At 38.9% G+C, this 26,272-nt stretch overlaps 2 pseudogenes; both read left to right on the top strand.

The window, feature by feature from the left end:
- Positions 1-21,878: 21,878 nt before the first annotated feature.
- Positions 21,879-24,323, top strand: LOC137235270 (venom serine carboxypeptidase-like; annotated as a pseudogene).
- On the top strand, positions 23,360-23,827 carry LOC137234734 (elongation factor 1-gamma-like; annotated as a pseudogene).
- Positions 24,324-26,272: the final 1,949 nt, after the last annotated feature.

Below are 26,272 nucleotides of genomic sequence, written 5' to 3'. Positions count from 1 at the left end.
GACAGGCAAAAGCCACATCGTGTGTGTGTGCGTGTTCGGAACAAAACAACAACTGATTGTGTTATTAATTGGTAGAGATTAGTGGGACCTTCGCCTGACCCCGGAGCGGCTGACCTTACCTCAGCCTTCGACAAAACCCACCTCACAAATGGCGCCCGAGCAGTGACCCACCTCCGGAGAGGAAAGTGTAAAAGCAACAACAAGCACCAGCCCGCCGGGAGATGGGCCACCGAACACGCAACCACAATCAGAGGACAACACCAACCTATTGAATATTGACAGCTTGAATTGGATATATTCGCTGAAAAAAGAGAGACTCATCGAGGAGTGCAAGAGATACCGGATATTCGTTAACGGCAGCACTGTCGCTGAGCTACGCATAGCGCTCAGGGGCTAGGTCAAGGCAAAACGAAATCGCAAGTCAACTGAAAATCTACTGAGAGGTTGAAGATGAAATCAAGGCAGAAGAGAATAGTCAAATTAAAACCCTCTCGACCAAACTCCCTCCATCCATGTGACTACACCGTCTGCAGTTACAAAGGTCAATCAACGACCGTCACCACCTTGTACCGAGTTAACCGACGCCATAGTAATGAATACGTCCCGCCGACGGGATGTCCATTTCATGGGTGGAGAAACGCTTTACGACTTTTTGGAGAGAATTGAAGAGCTGGCCGTGTGCTATAGCATTCCATTGGACAGATTGCTCCCAACGCGGCCAGAGACGCTGCGCGGCAAGGCATTGCAATGGTTCCGTGTACGCAAAGCCGAGATACCCTCGTGAGCACAGTTCCGCACAGCGGTCGAGCAATTCTTCCTAACCAGACGGCATCTACACCAACTAGAGGACGCCATACGTCAGAGGAGACAACAGGGGCGAGAAAAGGCAAAGGATTATATTCTCGCCATGCAAACCATGATCCGACAACATCCAATTATGTCACGTGAGAGCCACCTGGAACGCATTTACGACGGGCTTCGTGTCGAATACCGGTTATTCGCAAAACGTAGCGAGTTCCGAACTATTGAAGAGCTGATGGAGCTCACCGACGAATTCGAGCTGCTACAAGTGGATGCCACCAAACAAAGCATACAAACAGCGCATAACTTATCACCGTTGACCGAAGAATATAGCCGAGATGAATCCTGTTGGAGATGCAAGGAACGGGGACATATGCGCTACCAATGCCGAAGGGCCCGAAGATTATTTTGCTCCAGATGTGGCCGGGACAGCATCCTGTCGAGAGATTGCAGGTGCGATAAGGCGAGCACCTTAACTCCCGTCAGGCTACGGCACGGGAAAATACCACAATCAGCAGCCATCGACGAACAACCGCCGAATGAAAAAATGGATGGCCGTCACTACGTCAAACTCACAATCGAAGGGTTAAACGTCCGAGCCTTGATGGACACCGGCGCAACGCTCACCTACGTAGGTGACACTATACGTAAGCATCTGGAAGGCAAGAAAATAGTATGCTCACCCAGCGTCCGCAACGTACAGCTCGCCGATAGGACGTGCGTTGTTAGTTCGTAAACCTACCAAGTAACCATACTCTGTAACAATAAACCGACCCACATGCGAGTGTCCGCCCTACCTAATTTGGCCGAATACATGATTCTAGGTATGGACTTCCTCAGGGAAAGGGGGCTCACCCTCACCTTAGACGGAAACTTATTACCGCCAGCCACGCCAACCCAGAACACCATAATTGCAAAACTAAGTACCGTGACAGAAAGAAAGCATTTAAGAGCAACTCAAAATGCTGAACTCGCAGTTTTTTTAAACCACCACCAACGGATATTCGGTGGAGTAACTGGTCCCAACAGGGCAGCAGAATATGTAATCTCGCTGGAACATGATCGCCCGCTAAAACAGCGATATTACCTACGGAACCCAGCGATGCAACAGGTAGTAAATGCTGAAGTCGACGAACATCGAAGAACCCACAAATTTACAGCCGCATACGCCCCCCACGGAAAAAATACTACGATCTGCGCCGTAGACCCTGGAAACTACAGGTTGGGAAAAAGGTGATGAAACGAGAGCATCCGCTCTTCTCCGCGGTCAATCAATTTACACAAAAATTAGCACCGAATTTCTTCGGACCCTATGTGGTAGAAAAATTCATATCATCCAATATCGTCCAGCTGAGATACACCGAAGAGCACCACAAATGGACAACGCATACACATCTACAGGACTTAAGACCCTACGCTGACGAACGCTCAATCACTACCGAACAGTAAGCACCACCTAACACAACACGTACATAAATCTGCTCGTATCATTACAGATTACGATGCGTCAGCCAGTCCCACCGGATTCACCACAAAAGGTAAAGGAATGGCCATGGCCACCCAACAAGGCGATCATACAGCGGGTTCAAATATTTCACGGCTTTATCCCAACTTGATGCAAACAGTACACCCGCTGCTAAGCATAAGCGAGTGCGCAGACAACACAACCGACCGTAAAAAGGTAGAAGACGAAACAGCTCGACCCACCGAAACAGAGGCACCGGGAAAGATAAGCCAAGATCAAAAAGAGAAAATATTCAAAAAACAGACTGCGTGAAGCGACCAAAGAATAATACGCCCCAATGGCACTTTCTCGATGGCAAACAGCATGTGCACTGCACGCAGATAAACGCGGACCACGCTTTAGTGCAGATCGCGGGGCACAATATATATATTATATTTTTTTTATATTTTTTTTATATTATTTTTTTAATTTATTTTATTGCATGATAACAAAAATTGGAAAAAAACAAAAATCCATGCAACCGTAGAAAAGAAAGGAGTTAAATTTCTTTTTTATTTATATAAAGTCATACATTTTTATACACGCTACTAGTAAGAAGAAAATAATATACTTTTATATGAATTGTTAGTACCAAAAAAAAATCAAAAAAAAAACCCACACGTGGAGAAAGAGATTTATTTCCTTAGTAATACACACCTTTACTCAAATCGCATAATATGCCGTTGCGACTTTATTGTTAGCTTGAGCAAATCATTGTCACAAATCTTTTTTGGTAACAATTGTTAATATAAGTTGAAAACAATTTTTTTTTCATGAATGATTGTACGTTACATATATATCATAAACATTTACCTCTAAAAACTAAGAAAAAATAAATTGTTCAAATATACATTCTATTTTTTTTACTACAAAATACCTTTCAAACAAAATGTTCAACTTTATACAAACACTCCTACAAAAGAATAAAAGGAGACTTACACATGAATTTCAATTAATTAATATTAAGCTAAAAGAAGAATTTTTTTTTTCATAAACCAAAAATAATACAATGTACAATGTTGTTTTTATGCTGAAAAAAAACATATATATACATATATAAGTAAATATATGAATAAAGGAAAATACCGGACAACACACACACGTACGTCGGCCGCGCCACCTCCGAGTAAAATATACCGGGACCACTTGGTCCACGGCAGTGCAGGCCTTAAGGCCACAAAATCCCGAATGCCGAAGCTTTTTTTTTCCCTGAAGTGGGAGGGGGACTGTAACGTAGCAAAATTCTAGGTATCAGAGGGGTCCCAAGGTGAACGGGGCAGACTCTCAGCGAACCCATCGGGCTCATGGATCCCCCCCCCCCCCACCTATGGGAAACCAACCTTTTGCACAACAACCCACGGGGTAGGGGGACAGATCACCCAGGGTTGCCGAGGATCGTCTCGCTCCCCCGCTCCCTGGTTGAAGTGCCGAGCCATATGCAACGGTGGAATTTGCTGCACCGCTCATGGTCGCTAGGACTCTTGTCCGAGGCTCTCTGAGAGGAATACTGAGTCTACCCAGCAACAAATTGAGATGGCATGAGGCGCGGACAGTTCACTCAAGGTGGCCGAGAAGCATCTCCCTCTCCCGCCTCCTGATTGGGGTGCCGAGCCGAATGCAATGGTAGACTTCACTACACAGCTCATGGTCGCTAGGACTCTTGTCCGAGGCTCACTGAGAGGAGTACTGAATCTACCCAGCACCTCTGTATACACATACATCTATACGTTGGGTATTACTAATAGATATACTTCACCTAGATGAAGCTGCGCCCTTACTGCCCGCCGCCGCCTATCGTTAGCCATAGGAGAACCAATCCGTAAGCTCTCCCTGGGGTAAGATACTTGAAGATTATCACCACCGTTCCCTGAGAACCGCTACCCGTACTGTCAACTTTCTGCCGCTCCGGCGCTATCATCCGTGGCATCTCCCTCTCTATCTCTCTCTCTCTCTCTCCCTCTCTCTGGGATCAAAGGCTGCCGGCATCGACAGGCAAAATCCGCATCGTGTGTGTGTGTGCGTGTTCGGAACAAAACAACAACTGATTGTGTTATTAATTGGTAGAGATTAGTGGGACCTTCGCCTGACCCTGGAGCGGCTGAGCTTACCTCAGCCTTCGACAAAACCCACCTCACAATGTATAATTAAATAATTTTTTATACTCAGTTGACCAGAGCTCACAGAGTATATTAACTTTGATTGGATAACGGTTGGTTGTACAGGTATAAAAGAATCGAGATAGATAGAGGCTTCCATATATCAAAATCATCAGTATCGAAAAAAAATTTAATTGAGCCATATCCGTCCGTCCGTCCGTTAACACGTTAACTTGAGTAAATTTGGAGGTATCTTGATGAAATTTGGTATGTAGTTTCCAGGGCACTCATCTCAGATCGCTATTTAAAATGAACGAAATCGGACTATAACCACTCCCACTTTTTCGATATCGAAAATTTCGAAAAACACAAAAAGTGTGATAATTCATGAAAAGCGATGAAACTTGGTAGGTGAGTTGAACTTGTGACGCAGAATAGAAAATTAGTAAAATTTTGGAAAATGGGCGTGGCACCGCCCACTTTTAAAAGAAGGTAATTTAAAAGTTTTGCAAGCTGTAATTTGGCAGTCGTTGAAGATGTTATGATGAAATTTGGCAGGAACGTTACTCCTATTACTGTATATATGCTTAACAAAAATTTGTAAAATCGGAGAACGACCACGCCCACTTTAAAAAAAAATTTTTTTTTAAGTCAAATTTTAACAAAAAATTTAATACCTTTACAGTATATAAGTAAATTATGTCAACATTCAACTCCAGTAATGATATGGTGCAACAAAATACAAAAATAAAATAAAATTTTAAAATGGGCGTGGCTCCGCCCTTTTTCATTTAATTTGTCTAGGATACTTTTAATGCCATAAGTCGAACAAAAATGTACCAATCCTTGTGAAATTTGGTAGGGGCTTAGATTATAGGACGATAACTATTTTCTGTGAAAAAAGCTAAATTGGTTGAAGCCACGCCCAGTTTTTATACAGAGCTGACCGTCTGTCCTTCCGCTCGGGCGATAACACGATAAATTGAGCAATAATCGATATATCTTTACTAAACTCAGTTCACGTACTTATCTGAACTCACTTTGTATTGGTATAAAAAATGGCCGAAATCCGCTACGACCACGCCCACTTTTTCGATATCGAAAACTACGAAAAATGAAAAAATGCCAAATACGAAAAAAGGGATGAAAGGTGGTAATTGGATTGGTTTATTGACGCAAAATATAACTTTAGAAAAAACCTTTTTAAAATGGGTATGAGGCCTATCATATTAAGTAGAAGAAAATGAAAAAGTTTTGCAGAGCGAAATCAAAAGCCCTTGGAATCTTGGCAGGAATACTGTCCGTGGTATTACATATATAAATATGAGTACATGACAGATGATGTTCTGGGTCACCCTGGTCCACATTTTGATCGATATCTCGAAAACGCCTTTACATATACAACTACCAGCACTCCCTTTTAAAATACTCATTAACACCATTCATTTCATACCCATATCGTACAAACACATTATAGAGTCAACCCTGGTCCACCTTTATAACGATATCTCGAAAAGGCGTCCACCTATAGAACTAAGGCCCACTCCCTTTTAAAATATTCATTAACACCATTCGTTTGATACCTATATCGTAGAAACAAATTCTAGAGTCACCACTGGGCCAACTTTATGGCGATATCTCGAAAAGGCGTCCACCAATAGAACTAAGGCCCACTCCCTTTTAAAATACCCATTAACACCTTTAATTTGATACCCATATCGTACAAACAAATTCTAGAGTCACGTCTGGTCCACCTTTATGGCGATATTTCGAAAAGGCGTCCAACTAGAACTAAGGCCCACTCCCTTTTAAAATACTCATTAACACCTTTATGGCGATATCTTGAAAAGGAACCCACCTATAGAACTAAGGCCCATTCCCTTTTAAAATACTCATTATCACCTTTCGTTTGATACCCATATTGTACAAACGCATTCTAGAGTCAACCCTGGTCCACCTTTATAACCATATCTCGAAAAGGCGTCCACCTATAGAACTAAGGGCTACTCCCTTTTAAAATATTCATTAACACCATTCTTTTGATACCCATATCGTAGAAATAAATTCTAGAGTCACCCCTGGGCCACCTTTATGGCGATATCTCGAAAAGGCGTCCACCAATAGAACTAAGGCCCACTCCCTTTTAAAATACTCATTAGCACCTTTCATTTCATACCCATATCGTACAAACACATTATAGAGTCAACCCTGATCCACCTTTATAACGATATCTCGAAAAGGCGTCCACCTATAGAACTAAGGCCCACTCCCTTTTAAAATATTCATTAACACCATTCGTTTGATACCCATATCGTAGAAACAAATTCTAGAGTCACCCCTGGGCCACCTATATGGCGATATCTCGAAAAGGCGTCCACCAATAGAACTAAGGCCCACTCCCTTTTAAAATACTCATTAACACCTTTCATTTCATACCCATATCGTGCAAACAAATTCTAAAATCACCCCTGGTCGACCTTTATGGCGGTATCTCGAAAAGGCGTCCACCTATAGAACTAAGGCCCACTCCCTTTTAAAATACTCATTAACACCTTTAGTTTGATACCGATATTGTACAAACGCATTCTAGAGTCACCCCTGGTCCACCTTTATGGCGATATCTCGAAAAGGGCCACTCCCTTTTAAAATACTCATTAACACCTTTCATTTGATACCCATATCGTACAAACAAATTCTAGAGTCACCCCTGGTTCACCTTTATAGAGATATCTCGAAAAGGTGTCCACCTATAGAACTAAGGCCCACTCCATTTTAAAATACTCATTAACACCTTTCATTTGATACCCATATCGTACAAACAAATTCTAGAGTCAGCCCTGGTCCACCTTTATGGCGATATCCTTAAATGGCGTCCACTTATAGAACTATGGCCCACTCCCTCTTAAAATACTCTTTAATACCTTCCATTTTATACACATGTCAAACAAACACATTCCAGGGTTACCCTAGGTTCATTTTCCTACATGGTGATTTCCCCCTATTTTGTCTCCATAGCTCTCAACTGAGTATATAATGTTCGGTTACACCCGAACTTAGCCTTCCTTACTTGTTATTTTGTAGAACGCTATTAGCGTCTGAGAGATGCAATATTTGCGTATATCTAGCCTATTACAATATAACAGCTCACTTGATATTCTCCGTGGTAAGTTTAAAATATTTTTAATTACAAATTTTAAATATTTAACGAGCTCGAGGCCATATACATATATATTCAGATTAAAACCCGGATAGATTTTATATATATGTCGACAAGCTACACCCAAGAGTTCTTGAGAACGACCTCAGATTGAGGTCGAAATATCGACTAAATAAAACTTAAAATATATACATATATATAAAATCTATCCGGGTTTTAATCTGAATATATATGTATATGGCCTCGAGCTCGTTAAATATTTAAAATTTATAAATCTAAGGCCGAAAATAATCAGAAGATATTTTTAATTACTTTATTTTGTGTTCTTTGTAATTCATTTATAAGTTGCTCTGAGCAAACATTCCATATTGGATTCAAATAGTTAATATATGATATGAACACAGAGTTGTATAGAAGCCATAGTTGTCTTTTTGGAATTAATTTCCGATGTCTATATATCGAGAAATTCAGTGGTATTAATTTCATTTTCAAATTTTGCATCAAACCAAATGCGAACGTATTTTAGACTCTCGACCCTCGTAATAAAACTACCATCTAGATGAATTCCCTTCAGATCGTTCATACCGGGAATATTTTTATAGTTGTTAAATATTATAAAATTTGTTTTCGAGATATTCATTTTCAGCAAATTACGTGCAAAACATTTCGAAAGTTTCTTTATATCCGTTTGGATATTGACTAATAGTTCATCTAGAGTATCAGTAGCATACAAGAAGGTCCCATCATCGGCATAAAATTGCGGTTTTCCATTTAACTCCAGGTTAATTATATTTTTGATGTATATTACAAATAGAGTTGCGGCTAATTTTGATCCTTGTGGAACACCAGTTTTAATAGTTTTAGTTAGACATTTTGTATCTTTTATTTGGACAAATGGCTTTCTATCAATTAAAAAACTTCCGAAGAGTTTAATAGCAGTGCCATTATCTCCCAACTCTCTAAGCTTTTGTATCATGATGTAAAGATTTACTGACGCTTTGCTAAGATCAATCGCCAGTACAGCAACGTATTTTTTTTCTATCTAAATTTTCATATAGAAATTCTGTACAATTGATGCATGCGGACAAAGTAATTGAGTTTTCTGTAAACCAAACTGATTATCGCTAATTATGTCATTAATTTTAATGAATTCTTTCAATCTGTTTAATAAAATACTTTCAAATACTTTGTCAATTGTACTTAATTTCATTATAGGTCTATAATTTGAATAGACTTCCTTGCTTCCACTTTTGTGAATTGGAACTACTGAGCCAATTTTTAACTTCTCTGGATACTGTCCACTTATAAAATATTCATTAATAAATTTTGCTTATGGACCAGACAGTTCGTCTTTGTATTTCTGTACCAGTCGCGCAGAGATTCCGTCAGGTCCGTTGGCCGACTTTGGGTTAAGACTACCAATTGCTAAACGTACTTCTTCAGTATGACACTGAGATAATATAAAAGGGTGTATTATTCCATTTACCGGTTCAGGAGAGTACTCAAAACTGTCTGGCGTATTTATAATGTTTATAAAGTAATTACTAAAAGCATCAGCTATCTCTGAACGGTCTGTAATATTGGTTTCATTATATTTTCTCTGCGTGATATCTGAGGAAGAGGTATTATTTTGTCCATAAACAAGCTGATTTAAGATCTTCCACGTTTTAGTGCTAGATACAATATTTTCTTCTATCTGCCTTCCATAGAACTCTTTTCGTGCATTGTTCATTTTGTTGCGCGTTTGGGTCTTGAAAATCCTAAATTGGTTTTCGAAATACAAGTTATAGATGTATTTCCTCTTTAATTTGTAAAATTTGTTTCTCTCTTTGATTAGGTATAGTATTTCGTTATTCATCCACGGCTTCTTAACAACTTTATTTGTTTTTTTAATATTTTCCGTGCATTTTTCAATACTACTACATAGCTGTTTATGAAATTCCGAAAAGGTAGATCGGGTTATTATATTATTTATATGTTTATTTTGTTCAAAAAGGTAGTAATCAAAAACTTTTATTTCGGTTTCCTGATTTTCAATGTTTTTTATATTGTTATTTACAGTCAAAGCTAAGAGTCTATGATCAGATATCACATTATCATCTAACGACAAAGTATATGTGTAATCAACTGAATCAGTTAGACCATGATCACCTACTCAATTTGATATACGATTTGCAAAATAAGCATTATAATTTTTCAAATTGAAATACTTATTTTCGTTTTCGTATATCCAAATTTCACTCACAGCAATTACATGAATAGTTTTGCCCTCGATTGCGTGTTGATGAATGAGCATATCAAGTTCATGTAATTTATTTCTAATACTCTGTATATTTAGATACAAAATATTAATATTATTATTCTTATTGATAAAATTTAATTTGTTTATTTCGTACTTTACATCAACTTTAAATGCTGTGTTATTCACTTCATTAATAAAGTCCATGAATTTTTAGAATATAAACTTCGGGTATCGGGATTTACTCCACTAGTTTTTTCATATCTTCTAATTCCTTTATTTGGATAGCAGCGGTGTCGTTGGCTTTTCTTACAAAGACTTTCGCATCTTTGACCCAAACATATCTGTAGTTTTTTTTGTTTGTTTCGTCTTTCACTTTTTCATAACATCGCTGAGCTCCTTTTCCATCAGCTGATGAAAGTTGACGTTCTTTCCCTTCATATCTGCATTTGATATTATTTTGCTTACGTCTATATGCCCACCTTTTTTCTATACTCGAAGCATTTCATTTTAAACTCACTACTGCTCATTTTCACTATCCAAGGGTATTTTTTAAATTTCTTGTTTTCACTTTGATACACATCTAGGATGCTATCATCGTGAATTTTTGCATTGACTTCAGCAGCAATTTTTAAAACAACAGTTTTTAAGTCGACGTCTTTTATTTGAGGTATATTTGTTATTATGAGGTTATTTTCTTGCTTTATTTCTATGACATTTCCCTCTAATGTTGTCATTTTGTTTTGAGTTTTACATTTTCGCCGCTTACTTTAAGCTCTTCCAATTGCTTCTTTATTTGTCTATTTTCTTCTGTTAGTCTATCAATTTCCTTCTTTAGTGCATCAAAACTGTCACTTATATGCTCTTACGACACTCTTATTTTTGTCATCGCTCTTTCTTGCACTTTAAATTCTTTGTTTAATTTATCACTAATTGACGAAAGGTTGGCAGAAGTAGTTTCGTTATCACTTGAATCGCTTGAGGTTAAAAGCTTTTCTTTGTTATTATGTTTTTTATTTATTCTTGTGTTTGGCGCCATTCTTAAATCTCTTTTATAGTCTTTCGCAGTTTTAGTTTTATCAAAATTTTAATATAATTTATTAAGTTTGCGAATTAACAAATTTCAAGCAAAATTCACTTTGCCGACCAAGTCACTTTATTAATTTAATTTTATGTATTTTTCGAAGCTTTAACGACTTTTGTTCACGTGAAATAATATTTATTTTACTGAGCTGCAATTATTGCATCATCTCACTTATGATGACATTTGAAATTTTCTTGTAAATGACTTGCTGATGTCGAAGATTTTTGATGAAAACAACGGCAATTATGTTTGCAAGGTTGCATTCCTTTGAGTTTACCGTGTTTACACCATGAAATGTGCGCGTAAATTTATACAAATTGTGTAAATGATTTTCCATACAAAATTGGACAGTTCGTTTACGCACTAGATAAATTTGTACGTTTACACACTTTATAAGGCATTTATAAGGTTAAATGAGTCCCCATTGTTATAGAGGACATTTAGTTTACTACGCCACAAGCTATCGGAATTGGCGTACAGTTCACATCCATACAATAAGGTGGGTAACAGATATGTTTAAGCTAACAGTCAAACTTTCACTGGGGTAAAGTGTTGAGTAGTCCCAAGTGAGCGAAGCATACCATAAACCAGGGCTATTCAAAAATGAAATTGCACCTGTATTAGTGAGAGCGCAATCGTAGCGATGATCGTGCGGTTGAATTAATTTTTCATTTAGTCGCTTACCAGCAAGCAACGAGCTAACAACAAGCATATGTATCGCGCATAATTTTTCATACATATTTGGATACCGATCAGCCGGTACCCACCACCGATGTTGCTACGCCAAGTGCCAAGCGACGACTAACTCAATTAACGACGACAGAGCGAATCATATGCGTGTGAATTGAGAGGGCACAATTGCGCTATGAAATGAATAGCCCTGCCATAAACCTTGCCTATTGCACTGTAAATATGGTTATTCCATGTAAAATTTCTATTAAAAATCATTCCACGATTTTTTGCGGTATTTACAAATCTTACGACGGACTTGTTTAATTTTACTTTATTGAAACTATTAAGCGATATGATTTTCTTATAGATTACTATGCACTGTGATTTATTTGGGTTTAAAAGTAGGCCATTATCACTTGCCCACTTGTTTACATGCCCTAAGTCAATGTTAAGATAACTAATACTATTAACAGATAAAAGAGGACAACTTACATATAATTTGACTTAAATATTTACAATGTTTTTCGGAAAGATCGAGATGCTTGAAAAACTGGTTGCCTTCGTGGCGGAGGTGTTATAATCGCAGTCAAAAGGCAATTGTGTGCGTTTTTAGGTCCGCTAAACAATGGTGATTCTCTGCTTGATCAAATTTGCAGATATTCGCAACGATCTTTATATCTTATTTACTTACTTAATTGACACTTAACCGTCTAAACGGTTATGGCCGTCCAACAGGCGCGCCAGTCGCTCCCTCGCTCCGCCAACCGGCGCCAATTGGGCACACCAAGGGAGTTTAAATCGTTTTCCATCTGGTCCTTCCAACGGAGTAGGGCCGCCCTCTACCTCTGCTTCCATAGGCGGGTTCCGATCTTTATATCTACTTGCGTCGTATGTACCACCTGGCAACTCACTTGAGCTATACAAGGGATATGCTGCTAATATTATTTCTTTGGTTCTCAACGATCCACACGATAGCCATCTCTGCGTGCTTGGCGACTTAAACTTGTTTAACGTTCAATGGTCAGGTAGTGCTTCGAATTGTGGTCTCACACCGAATAATTTTGCTTCAAATCATGAATTGTATTTCATTGATAGTGTTCTTAGTCCTAACTTAAGTCAAATTAATACGTATTTTAATTCCCAAAATCGGCTATGGGTTCTATTATTTGTTAGTGACAATATTTGTTGTGAAGTCTGCGAGTGCACAGACCCAATAACTCCTAAGGAGAGGCATCACTTACCCCTGCATACTAAATTCAAATTCTACCTTTCGGTACCTATGGAAAGTAAAATAACTTTTAATTATTCCCTTTGCGACTTTCCAAGTTTTAATGATTTTCTACTTGATAAAAATTGGGAGCAGTTACTTGGGGGTCTTGATACCTCAGATAGCTTTTCTAGGATTCCAGTTAAAAATCAAAGTACTAACAAATTGCCATGGTATTCTAAGGATTTACTAAAACTGCGGCATCTTAAAAACAAATACTCTAAAAAATTTAAACTCACAAAGAACCATATTTTCTTCATTAAATATAAGCAATATGTAAAATATTTCAATAACTTGAACAAATCCTTGTACGCCAACTATATCCATAATATTGAGTCCAATATAAAGTCTAATCCCAAAATTTTTGGAATTATATAAAGTCGAAAAAATGTTGCTCCAGTATTCCCACTGGCGTGTACCTTGATGGTACTTCAGCGCAAACTCCAAGCGATTCAGCCAACTTATTTGCTGAGTTCTTTAAATCCAATTTCTCACCAGATGATTTTGCTTTTTCGATCAGCCCATACTCTGATCTAAACTTCGGGTTCCTTCTATTATCATCTGAGTATATTAGTAAAGCGATTTCGGAGCTTAAACCATCATCTCAGACAGATGTTGGCGGATTTTCTCCGGTCTTCATAAAAAATTGTCCTTAGTTCTTCCTTTGAGATTTGAGATTGAGTCCCAGTCATCTGGTCCTGTCATTGATGATTGAAAAATTACTTCTGTTAAGCCCGTTTTTAAAAGTGGCAATAAAATTGATGTCCGTAACTACAGACCTATTTCCAAGCTGTGCACCATTTCTAAAATTTTCGAGCACGCCGTCAGCGCAAAACTAAGTTTTGCAATCAAATCCCTGATATCTCCGTACCAGCATGACTTTGTCGCCGACAGATCTACAGATCTCCTCAGGGAAGTATATTAGGACCACTATTTTTCATTTTATTATGTCCGTCAAGTGGCGGCGGCCACCGTGGTGTGATGGGTAGCGTGCTCCGCCTATCACACCGTATGCCCTGGGTTCAACTCCCGGGCAAAGCAACATCAAAATTTTAGAAATAAGATTTTTCAATTAGAAGAAAATTTTTCTAAGCGGGGTCGCCCCTCGGCAGTGTTTGGCAAGCACTCCGGGTGTATTTCTGCCATGAAAAGCTCTCAGTGAAAACTCATCTGCTTTGCAGATGCCGTTCGGAGTCGGCATAAAACATGTAGGTCCCGTCCGGCCAATTTGTAGGGAAAAATCAAGAGGAGCACGACGCAAATTGGAAGAGAAGCTCGGCCTTAGATCTCTTCGGAGGTTATCGCGCCTTACATTTATTTTTTTTTTTATGTCCGTCAAGTTAGCATTACCACCTTAAAATTTCAAACTCAAATATAGCTAATTAATTACAGTTTTTTTTACCGTGGAATCGAAAAAATTACCGCTCGAATATTTTTCAAGTTAACCCCTGGTAGTGCTAACTTGACGTCAACGGTTTTAAAAAATAAACCCTGGTGGCACAATACCACCCTAGTAACTTTTGAGTTATATTAAATTTTCTCATTTTTTGTACTGCGCGTGCACATTTTCATATATGTACATACATACTATGAGCAATTTCCTTGTCCACGCTGGCGCCAGCTATTCTGGCACTTTCTGGCTGTTTTCTTCTTGCAAATATCTATTCTTATTTTTACTTCTGCACATGCACGTGTTCACACATAAGCAAGTTCCTTAACCACGCTGACGCCAGCTATTCTGGCACTTGAAAAATAACTGTTTTCTTTTTGCAAATATCTATTCTTATTTCTACTTCTGCGCATGCACGTGTCATACATAAGCAAGTTTCTTAACCACGCTGGCGCCAGCTATTCTGGCACTAGAAAATATCTGTTTCGTTTTTGCATAGCAAAGTTCTAGTTTTTTTCATTTCGCTTTTCATATTTGCAATGAGCATGCTCAATCTCAATGCAGATGCATATTAAATGTGTGTGTATCTTCGCGTGAAGAGATGTGGCTAATTTTTCTATAATTTTTCATAGGCAGTATCTTATTAGTGGTGAAATCAGTGACAGTGACACTTAATCGTATAGCAGCTTCGAAAGAGTTAATAGTGTTCTTTAAGCGTTATCCCTCGGATGAATATACATACATAAAGCTCATACCTGTTACATTTAGCTAAAGTAGTTTTCAATAGCCAGCATCTTAATAAACGTGAAATCAGGCATGCTTAACCAACGAACCGATATCATTTCGTTACGATAATTAACGTTAATAAACGAAACAAAGTCATTTTGTTTCGTTTATTAACGTCAAGAACGTCAAATTCTATATACACCCCTGGTCCACCTTTTTGGCGATATCTCGAAAAGGCGTCCACCTGTAGAACTAAGGGTCACTCCCTTTTAAAATTCTCATTACCACCTTTCATTTGATACACATATCGCACAAACACATTCTCGAGTCACCCCTGGTCCACCTTTATGGCGATATCCCGAAATGGCGTCCTCCTATAAGAACTATGGCCCACGCCCTTTTAAAATACTCTTTAATACCTTTCATTTGATATCCATATCATACAAACGCATTCTAGAGTCACCCCTAATGCACCTTTATGGCGTTATCTCGAAAACGCGTCCACCTATACAACTAAGGCGCACTCACTTTTAAAATACTCACTAACACCTTTCATTTGATACCCATATCGTACAAACACATTCTAGAGTCACCTTGGTCCACCTTTATGGCGATATCTCGAAAGAGCGTCCACCTATAGAACTAAAGCCAACTCCTTATATTTAAGAATTCATGAGCTTAACACCGGCTTATAATAATTGAATTTCAATTATTCTGTTTTCTAAGAGAAACTGAAAAGAAAGAAACATTTACTGGCATATTGCGATGGACCAATTTCGAAAACCGCCAACGTACATATTTATGTATGTTTGTTTAATTGTGTGTTCAGTTTATACTTATATTTAAGAATTCATGAGCTTAACACCGGCTTATAATAATTGAATTTCAATTATTATTATTTTTTTTAACAGAAACTGAAAAGAAGGAAACATTTACTGGCATATTGCGATGGACCCATTTCGAAAACCGCCAACGTAATTATCATCAGGCAATTTTGTAATGTTATCAAAGGTTTCGCCGGGATTCGAACCGTGAATCACATGGTGAAACTGCAGTAGCCTTTAACCACTAGGCCATCCTGCTGGTATATGTTTTCATGCTTAATTCAGTTTTTCTCATTTCTACACTAACAACACAATTGAGACATTTTGTCTCTATATTGATTTGTGTGCCATGTAGATTTGTTTTTGTAAAGTTCTTCTTCGTTGCGAATGAGAAGCTGTGTAAACTCGGGCTCAGTTGTACATATTTATGTATGTTTGTTTAATGGTGCGTTCAGTTTATACTTCTATTTAAGAATTCATGAGCTTAACACCGGCTTATAATAATTGAATTTAAATTATTATGTTTTCTAAGAGAAACTGAAAAGAAAGAAACATTTACTGGCATATTGCGATGGACCCATTTCGAAAACCGCCACCGGGAACGTAAAAACAAAACCTGAGTCACCCGTGGTCCACCTCTATGGCGATAGCTCGAAAAGGCGTCCACCTATAGAACTAAGGGTCACTCCCTCTTAAAATACTCATTACCACCTTTCATTTGATACCCATATCGTACAAACACATTCTAGAGTCACCCCTGGTCCACCTTTATGGCGATATCCCGAAATAGCGTCCACCTATAAGAACTATGGCCCACTCCCTTTTAAAATACTCTTTAATACCTTCCATTTGATACCCATGTCATACAAACACATTCCAGGGTTACCCTAGGCTCATTTTCCTACATAGTGATTTTCCCATATTTTGTCTCCAAAGCTCTCAGCTGAGTATGTAATGTTCGGTTACACCCGAACTTAGCCTTCCTTACTTGTTTTTTTAATTTTAACTTTTCTTTCAATAAATACGTTCACAAAAAACACTCTTCTCCACAGTAACGGTAAAAGCGAACACAGTTGGCAATTCATATTCTACTACGGACTCATTTGTTGTATCACAGAGTTGGTTTTTACTGTTATCAATAATCGACGTATCAGGAGTGCAGCGTGGTAAGTTTCAGCCTATTCTCTAATTCCTCCTCAGCAATTTTTTTCCACATTGGATTGGACAAAGGAACGATGCGATCGGTCGACACGAAATAATTTTTAAACTTTGTAGATACTTCGGTGAAAGAACACCTACCGAGAATAGCGGTTTTCCGCGAGCGAGGTTCTGCATTTTCATTTTTCAAATCCGTTATTTTATGAAGGAACTAAATGTGTTGATATCAATGATTTCACGCAGGCATGCTTAACCAACGAACCGATATCATTTCGTTACGATAATCAACGTTAATAAACGAAACAAAGTCATTTGACGTTCTTAACAACAAAGTCATTTCGTTTCGTTTATTAACGTTGATTATCGTAACGAAATGATATCGGTTCTTTGGTTAAACATGCCTGCGTCAAATCATTGACATCAACACATTTAGTTCGTTCATAAAATAACGGACTTGAAAAATGAAAATGCAGAACCTCGCTCGCGGAAAACCGCTATTCTCGGTAGGGGTTCTTTGACCGAAGTATTTAAAAAAGTTTAAAAATTATTTAGTATCGACCGATCGCATCGTTCCTTTGTCTAATCCAATTTGGAAAAAAATTGCAGAGTTGGAATTAGAGAATAGGCTGAAACCTACCACGCTGCACTCCTGATACGTCGATTATTGATAACAGTAAAAACCAACTCTGTGATACAACAAATGAGTCCGTAGTAGAATATGAATTGCCAACTGTGTTCGCTTTTACCGTTACTGTGGAGAAAAGTGTTTTTTGTGAACTCTTAAGCGAAGAGTAGTATTTATTGAAAGAAAAGTTAAAATTAAAAACACAAGTAAGGAAGGCTAAGTTCGGGTGTAACCGAACATTACATACTCAGCTGAGAGCTTTGGAGACAAAATATGGGAAAATCACTATGTAGGAAAATGAGCCTAGGGTAACCCTGGAATGTGTTTGTATGACATGGGTATCAAATGGAAGGTATTAAAGAGTATTTTAAAAGGGAGTGGGCCATAGTTCTTATAGGTGGACGCTATTTCGGGATATCGCCAATAAGGTGGACCAGGAATGACTCTAGAATGTGTTTGTACGATATGGGTATCAAATGAAAGGTGGTAATAAGTATTTTAAAAGGGAGTGACCCTTAGTTCTATAGGTGGACGCCTTTTCGTGCTATCGCCATAGAGGTGGACCACGGTTGACTCAGGTTTTGTTTTTACGTTCCCGGTGGCGGTTTTCGAAATGGGTCCATCGCAATATGCCAGTAAATGTTTCTTTCTTTTCAGTTTCTCTTAGAAAACATCATAATTGAAATTCAAGTATTATAAGCCGGTGTCAAGGTCATGAATTCTTAAATATAAGTATAAACTGAACACACCATTAAACAAACATACATAAATATGTACAGCTGAGCCCGAGTTTACAAAGCTTCTCATTCGCAACGAAGAAGAACTTTACAAAAACAAATCTACATGGCACACAAATCAATATAGAGACAAAATTTCTCAATTGTGTTGTTAGTGTAGAAATGAGAAAAACTGAATTAAGCATGAAAACAAATACCAGCAGGATGGCCTAGTAGTTTAAGGCTACTGCAGTTTCACCATGTGATTCACGGTTCGAATCCCGGTGAAACCTTTGATAATATTACAAAATTGCCTGATGATGATTACGGTTTGCGGTTTTCGAAATGGGTCCATCGCAATATGCCAGTAAATGTTTCTTTCTTTTCAGTTTCTCTTAGAAAACATAATAATTGAAATTCAATTATTATAAGCCGGTGTTAAGCTCATGAATTCTTAAATATAAGTATAAACTGAACACACCATTAAACAAACATACATAAATATGTACAACTGAGCCCGAGTTTATAAAGCTTCTCATTCGCAACGAAGAAGAACTTTACGAAAACCAATCTACATGGCACACAAATCAATATAGAGACAAAATGTCTCAATTGTGTTGTTAGTGTAGAAATGAGAAAAACTGAATTAAGCATAAAAACAAATACCAGCAGGATGGCCTAGTGCTTAAAGGCTACTGCAGTTTCACCATGTGATTCACGGTTCGAATCCCGGCGAAACCTTTGATAACATTACAAAATTGCCTGATGATGATTACGTTGGCGGTTTTCGAAATGGGTCCATCGTAATATGCCAATAAATGTTTCTGGACAAATGCGTGGTGGCAACGGCGCGCACCCACGTATTTGCTAAAGAATGGTTAAGGCGAAAAAAAAGGAAGAAAATAAAAAACACCAAAAAAGTTTTGTGTTAATAAAAAGAATTCACAGTGTTTTTTTATTCAATGTATATAAATACAACAAGTGTTAAGGAAGTTTTTTAACAAATGTTGTGAAAGGTTAAAATATTAAATATATTTTAGGAAATTACTAAGTATATTTTTGGAAACTGACAACTTACGTGAACGTGTGATTACGTGTTCCTTTGCTGGCTGCTGGATTAAAAGAGGACGATACTCTTTGCTACATGAGCCGATGAACCCACGATACAGCTCCTTCGTTGGGTTTCCCGGCAACAAAGTTGCCGTACCGCGGGCTCACAGCGGTAAAAATCTAGGATACATACGTACTACCACTCACACATGCCTGCGTGTATAGTGATCACAAGAATATGTGGGTGGTAGTAACGAAAGAAAATAACCAAAGAAAGTTATGTTACGAGGGGGGGGGGGGGGGGGGGGAGATATATTTAGGCCTGTGGGCTAAACATACCGGCCCCCTTGCCGTAAGCAACAAAGAAAAAATTAAAAAAGGGATGCCACGTTATCGCACGTCCAGTAAGGCGCTGTAACGAAAGAAGGCAGTGCAGATGCGGACTGAAAGCACTGCACGCCAGATAGTTGACCTCACGTGTCGCTCTCCTGTGGAAAAAGAAAAGAAGTTATTAGATATACGTACGTGGTTTTAAATTCCGTGCATATTTACTTAAATATATATAAGATGGCGCATGTGTGAGGCGTGAAAGTCGGATATTTATTTTTGGCAGGCTCCCGAGACCACCAACCCGAACACGGTCGGTTGGGTTAGGAGACCGCCAACTGTCGATGTCGGTGTACCGCTCACCATCATTTCGGCGTAAATGTCAGCGCCGAGTGTAAGCCGTATTGTGATGAGCGGTAGAATTGCGGATCCGCCAGCCGCATGAATTCAAAGGGCGCGGCAATCTTGGTGTCCACATTGGACGGTGGACTTAAGCGGTAATGGCTTTCGACGACGGATGCTTGGGTCGTTATGCGCGTCGACGCTCCGAATTTGCCGCGCAGTATGAGGGTGCATTGTTCATGTCCTTGGCGCTCCAATTGTAAGTCGCGTACCAGCTCCGCATCGACGATCGTGCTGGTGGCGCAGGGATCAATAATGGCCCGAACCAGGTGTAAATGCCCACGCGATTCAATTCGTACAATGGCCGTTGCCGCAATGGGCACGAAAGGCCGCATGATGGGCGATGGAGTTGCCTGGAGCAGCCGCCCTGTCCGGAAGCCTTCCGGCGTGTCGCGCGTTAGCGTCCTAGTACTCTGAGAGTACTCAAGAGAGTATGGCGTCGATTTTTTTTGCCGCTGCTGTCTCTCTCGCTGCTGGCCGCGTTGGAGTCCAACGTCACGGCGCCGCCAATTATTTTGATGGTTCCGAGCTTTCTTTACTTCCTCCGCCCTTCGTTCGTGCTGCAACAGGGTCGGAAACTGCGCATCCCGTTCCTGCTCGTTGACGGTTTCAGTTCTGTTTTTGCTCTCTCTTCCTCCATTTTCGCTCTCTCTTCCTCCATTTCCCCTTCCTCCACCTGTTGAGCCCAGGACTTTGTCGGCCCCATTTGGAGGATTGACAACGTGTCATCGGACGGGTTGTCGTCGCCAATGGTTGTTGCATCATCGCGTTCAGAAAGACGCTCATCTAGATGGAGCGTGGTGTGGTGCTTTTGCTGGCACCGTTTGCAGCGATATTTGCTATTGCACTTGTCCACGCGGTGGAAGGTCGACAGATAATTCGGACAGTATTTGTGCAACAGCACGGCCCGCAACCTCTCCTCCGGGGATTTTTTCCTGTATTCGGCGCAGAGTCGGAGACTATGGTCCCTGCCGCAGAGCTGGCACGCGACGTCGAAACGCTTTGCGCCTCCCTCTGACTTGGCCAATAAGGTTTGATAACGGGTCATGATCTGAAAGAATATTGGTATCATTTATCATGCCCAAATTGAGGTTAGCGGAATGTTGTTTGGGTGGCGTAAACAAAAAGAAAATTATCTCTAATATATTTTCGCAGAAGAAAAAAAAACCATTTAATTGAAATAAAATTTAGTTGAAATAAAAAATTAAAGTCCATAAGTAAATACACAATAAATACCTATGCGCGCAAAGAAACGAAGAAAAAACGGATTTGGCACGCATCCATGCGAAGTGGCTGGTGCTTAGCGCCTTTAGTGCATTTTATAATTTATTTTATGTCGGTAGATGTCGCCGAAGTAGTCCTAACATTTATTTTTGATTTGTGGTGAACTTTGTTTTTACAACAAGTGGCCTGCCACCACACGGAACGGTTCGAAACCTGGCTGAAAAGGTATTACAGAGTTGCACTTCCACCACCCAACATTATTTTTTGACGTGTATTGTCGATAATGTTGAGATTCGTGGAATTAGGTATTTCAAATCTCGACCACATGAATGATTGATCGAGATATGTAATACGCGACATGTGCGGCGTGTTGTGCGCGATATTTAGTGCGGCATGTAGTGCGTGACGTGTAGTGCGCATGTAGTGCGTGACGTGTAGTGCGCGTGTAGTGCGTGACGTGTAGTGCGCATGTAGTGCATGACGTGTTGTGCGCGAGATGCTTACGTATGAGCCTAACGTTTGTATTGCAATAATCATTGACAGTCAGACATTAAATGTAGAGATTTTGACATCTGCTACGCTTTTCCATTTCCTGAATGGAAAAAAAGGAAAAAAGATGTCATTGATTTACGACATGCGGTGAGTATAGTTACTGTTCGTATAGTAAAATTTGCTAATTCTAACCTTATTTCTTTATTTTCATTGATCAATTTTTCTTTGCATTTTCAGGTTAGAATATTAAAATGAACAGTCATATCAATTAATGACCCCAAAAGGACAGTTCATCTCTGTACTGGCACTGATGAACATGGTACAAAAATCCAAGAAGCAGCAGCTCAAACCGTGCCCGTTGCACAATATTGCGAGTATATATCTGCGCTATATCGTCATGTATTCGCCGAAGCGAGTATAGCAAACACATATTTTATACGTACTACCGAAGAGCGCCACAGGACGGCTGTAGCGCATTTTTGGCACACTTTAAAATCGCGCGGCCACATTTACTCTGCTGCATACAGTGGTTGGTATTGTGTTTCAGATGAAACTTTATTGACAGAATCACAGCTACGTTTGGACACATACACGGGCGCAGGTTTATTGCTTGATTCTGGTCATCCGGTTGAGGCAGCTAAACTTTACACAATAGAGGGTTTGAGGTATTTCCTGTTGCGTGAGGGTGTGGCGCATAGCGATGGAAGTAAGTTAAAATAAAACATTAAAGCACAACAATACGCACATATTTATATAGATATGTAGGTAAGCACTTTGTGTGCACCAAGAATTCTCCGCAAAGTGCTTAAAGTTAAAATAGCACTACTTAAACCATTTATGTAAGAAATTAGGGTAATAGTCCAGTTGATACTGGTTTCAGTTTTACTGGTAGTGACGATGGTTATGCGGGTAATGAAAAAGATGTTGGATGGAATTTACATGAAGCTGTTATGCAATTATACGAATTATTTGAATGGCGTAATTTCAGTGGATTTTGGATTACGGGTGAATCGTATGCTGGTAAATATGTACCAGCGTTAGCATATCACATACATTTGGTCCAAATGCAATAGACGCGTGCTCAGAAGGGCTTAGCCATTGGTAATGGACTTTCAGATATATTACATCAACCAAATTATAGTGATTATTTATACCAATTGGAATTGATAGATGATCGTGGTTTGCAACAGTTCCATGAACAAGAAGAAAAGGGTAAAAATGCATAGAACAACATGACATGGAATGCGCTTTCGAAATTTTGATAGTCTTATCAATGATATTATTGCGAATGGTTCACTTTTTCTTAATCTAACCGGTTTTAATTTTTACTTTAATTATTTGAAAACTGATAATGACGAACCCGCTGATGCGCTTGGTAATTTCCTGCAATCGTCAACAACGCGTCGTGCCATGCATGTTGGTAATATGACTTTTCATGATTTGGATAAAGAAAATAAAGTTGAAAGGTTTTTGAAGAAGGATGTAATGGACACGGTTGCACCATGGATAGCACAATTATTAAATGATTATACTATTTGCATTTATAGTGGACAGTTGGATATAATAGTTGCTTATCCTTTGACACGTAACTGCTTAAATCATTTCGATTCACTCCCAATAGGTACATTCAATTTCGATGATTTCAAACGTTCATACTCCAACGAGGATGAATCTGTTTCCGTTCCCTACTTTTGGCAAAAATTCGATCCAGAAAATTATTCTATCTGGTTCAGTGAATATAAATATAATAGTGAGCTTACAAAAGTGTTTGTGTTGTGCAATCTCATCACTGGTATGTTTCGACGTCGCGATGAAATGCGTAAGCAAGCCTTTGCTTTAGTGTGCCTGTTTGGTGAGGATAATGATAGTACCATATCCGGTGTTTGGGTGTGGCGCGGTCATGAATTAGCCTTCACCCTATCACCCGATTGGCAAGTTGATTACGATTGTTATGCATGAAGGAGATTGGATGCCAATTCGGAAGAAACTAAAAAATGAGTGCCACAATATTCTTCTTGGACAGGTACCGATAAGGATGGACGTAAATTCAATCAGGGTAAGATGTTCAAATAATTACAATATACAAGAGAAAGTAACTGCATAAAAATCAAACGAGATTTGAATGCTTGATTAGTGTTCCGCTTAAAGTTAAAGTTAACCAACTCAATGCATGCATAGTATACCCTTTCTCAGTCATCCACAACATTAAATATCAAAGCGTATTGTAGGTCGGACGCCCTCTTTTTTGTAGTTTCAAAAACTGTAAGTCTTTCGCTTTTGTAAGCGTAGTGTGTTGAAAAACTACGAACGAAAATAAGCTGTTCTTGTTTTTTTGTAATAAAAGTTGAAAAGTAATCTTGATTTGTTTGAAATTCGCTGACGCTGATAAATACAGGGTGGAAAAACGTGTGGTTTGAACTGTGGAAGATGAAATTGCTGGATATGCAAAATATGCTGGCCATTTAATTGAGATTTGGTACGTAAGGCAGGGCATATGGCCCCTGGGGATCAACCAAAATGGTTATACTGGATGATCCATCATTTGACTCACAATAAAACGATATCATAGAGTTTATATTAAACCAAAAGTTCGATTACGAGTAATAAGTATGCGAATAACAATAGTTACTTATTTTTTTTTTTTATTTTTTTTTTTTTTTTGTATTACAATAACAAACCCCTCTTGATACTGAGTCTAATTAGACCAAAGAGTTAAAAGTGTTATCAAAACAAAGATTTATTAAAGTTTCATGCTTAGCATCGGCTTAGACCTGGCAGCACTCCTTAGTTCTGCTAATATTCGTAACAATAACTTTATTTTTTAATGCAGAATTCTTTTTTTTTTTTTTTTTTACGGTCCCTGGTTCATATCCGGCTCGAAGGACAATGGACAAATGCGTGGTGGCAACGGCGCGCACCCACGTATTTGTTAAAGAATGGTTAAGGCGAAAAAAAAGGAAGAAAATAAAAAACACCAAAAAAGTTTCGTGTTAATAAAAAGAATTCACAGTGTTTTTTATTCAATGTATATAAATGCAACAAGTGTTAAGGAAGTTTTTTAACAAATGCTGTGAAAGGTTAAAATATTAAATATATTTTAGGAAATTACTAAGTATATTTTTGGAAATTGACAACTTACGTGAACATGTGATTACGTGTTCCTTTGCTGGCTGCTGGATTAAAAGAGGACGAGACTCTTTGCTACATGAGCCGATGAACCCACGATACAGCTCCTTCGTTGGGTTTCCCGGCAACAAAGTTGCCGTACCGCGGACTCACAGCGGTAAAAATCTAGGATACATACGTACTATCACTCACACATGCCTGTGTGTATAGTGATCACAAGAATATGTGGGTGGTAGTAACGAAAGAAAATAACCAAAGAAAGTTATGTTACGAGGGGGGGGGGGGGGGGGAGGGGGGAGATATATTTGTGGCCTAAACAGTTTCTTTCTTTTCAGTTTCTCTTAGAAAACATAATAATTGAAATTCAATTATTATAAGCCGGTGTTAAGCTCATGAATTCTTAAATATAAGGAGTTGGCTTTAGTTCTATAGGTGGACGCTTTTTCGAAATATCGCCATAAAGATGGACCAAAGTGTGTCTAGAAAGTGTTTGTACGATATGGGTATCAAATGAAAGGTGTTAGTGAGTATTTTAAAAGTGAGTGGGCCTTAGTTCTATAGGTGGACGCCTTTTCGAGATATCGACATAAAGGTGGGCCAGGGGTGACTCTAGAATGTGTTTGTACGATACGGGTATGAAATGAATGGTGTTAATGAGTATTATAAAAGGGGTGTGCTTTAGTTCTATAGGTGGACGCGTTTTCGAGATAACGCCATAAAGGTGCACTAGGGGTGACTCTAGAATGCGTTTGTATGATATGGATATCAAATGAAAGGTATTAAGGAGTATTTTAAAAGGGAGTGGGCCATAGTTCTTATAGGTGGACGCCATTTCGGGATATCGCCATAAAGGTGGACCACGGGTGACTCAGGTTTTGTTTTTACGTAATGGGTATCAAATGAAAAGCTTTAATGAGTATTTTAAAAGGGAGTGAGCCTTAGTTCTATAGGTGGACGCCTTTTCGAGATATCGCCATAAAGGTGGACCAGGGGTGGCTCTAGAATGTGTTTGTACGATATGGGAATCAAATGAAAGGTGTTAGTGAGCATTTTAAAAGGGAGTGTGTTTTAGTTCTATAGGTGGACGCGTTTTCGAGATAACGCCATAAAGGTGCTTTTGATTTCGCCCTGCAGAACTTTTTCATCTCATTCTACTTAATATGGTAGGTGTCACACCCATTTTACACATTTTTTTCTAAAGTTATATTTTGCGTCAATAGCCCAATCCAATTACCATGTTTCATCCCTTTTTTCGTATTTGGTATAGAATTATGGCATTTGGCGTGGCCATAGTCGGATTTCGGCCATATTTTATACCAAGATAAAGTGACTTCAGATAAGTACGTGAACTAAGTTTAGTTAAGATATATCGTTTTCTTCTCAAGTTATCGT

The sequence above is a fragment of the Eurosta solidaginis genome, chromosome X (genome assembly GCF_040869045.1).
Source record: "Eurosta solidaginis isolate ZX-2024a chromosome X, ASM4086904v1, whole genome shotgun sequence".
Classification (NCBI taxonomy): Eukaryota; Metazoa; Arthropoda; class Insecta; order Diptera; family Tephritidae; genus Eurosta; species Eurosta solidaginis.
The sequence above is the reverse complement of the archived record's forward strand: the minus strand, read 5'-3'. Positions and strand labels throughout refer to the sequence as shown.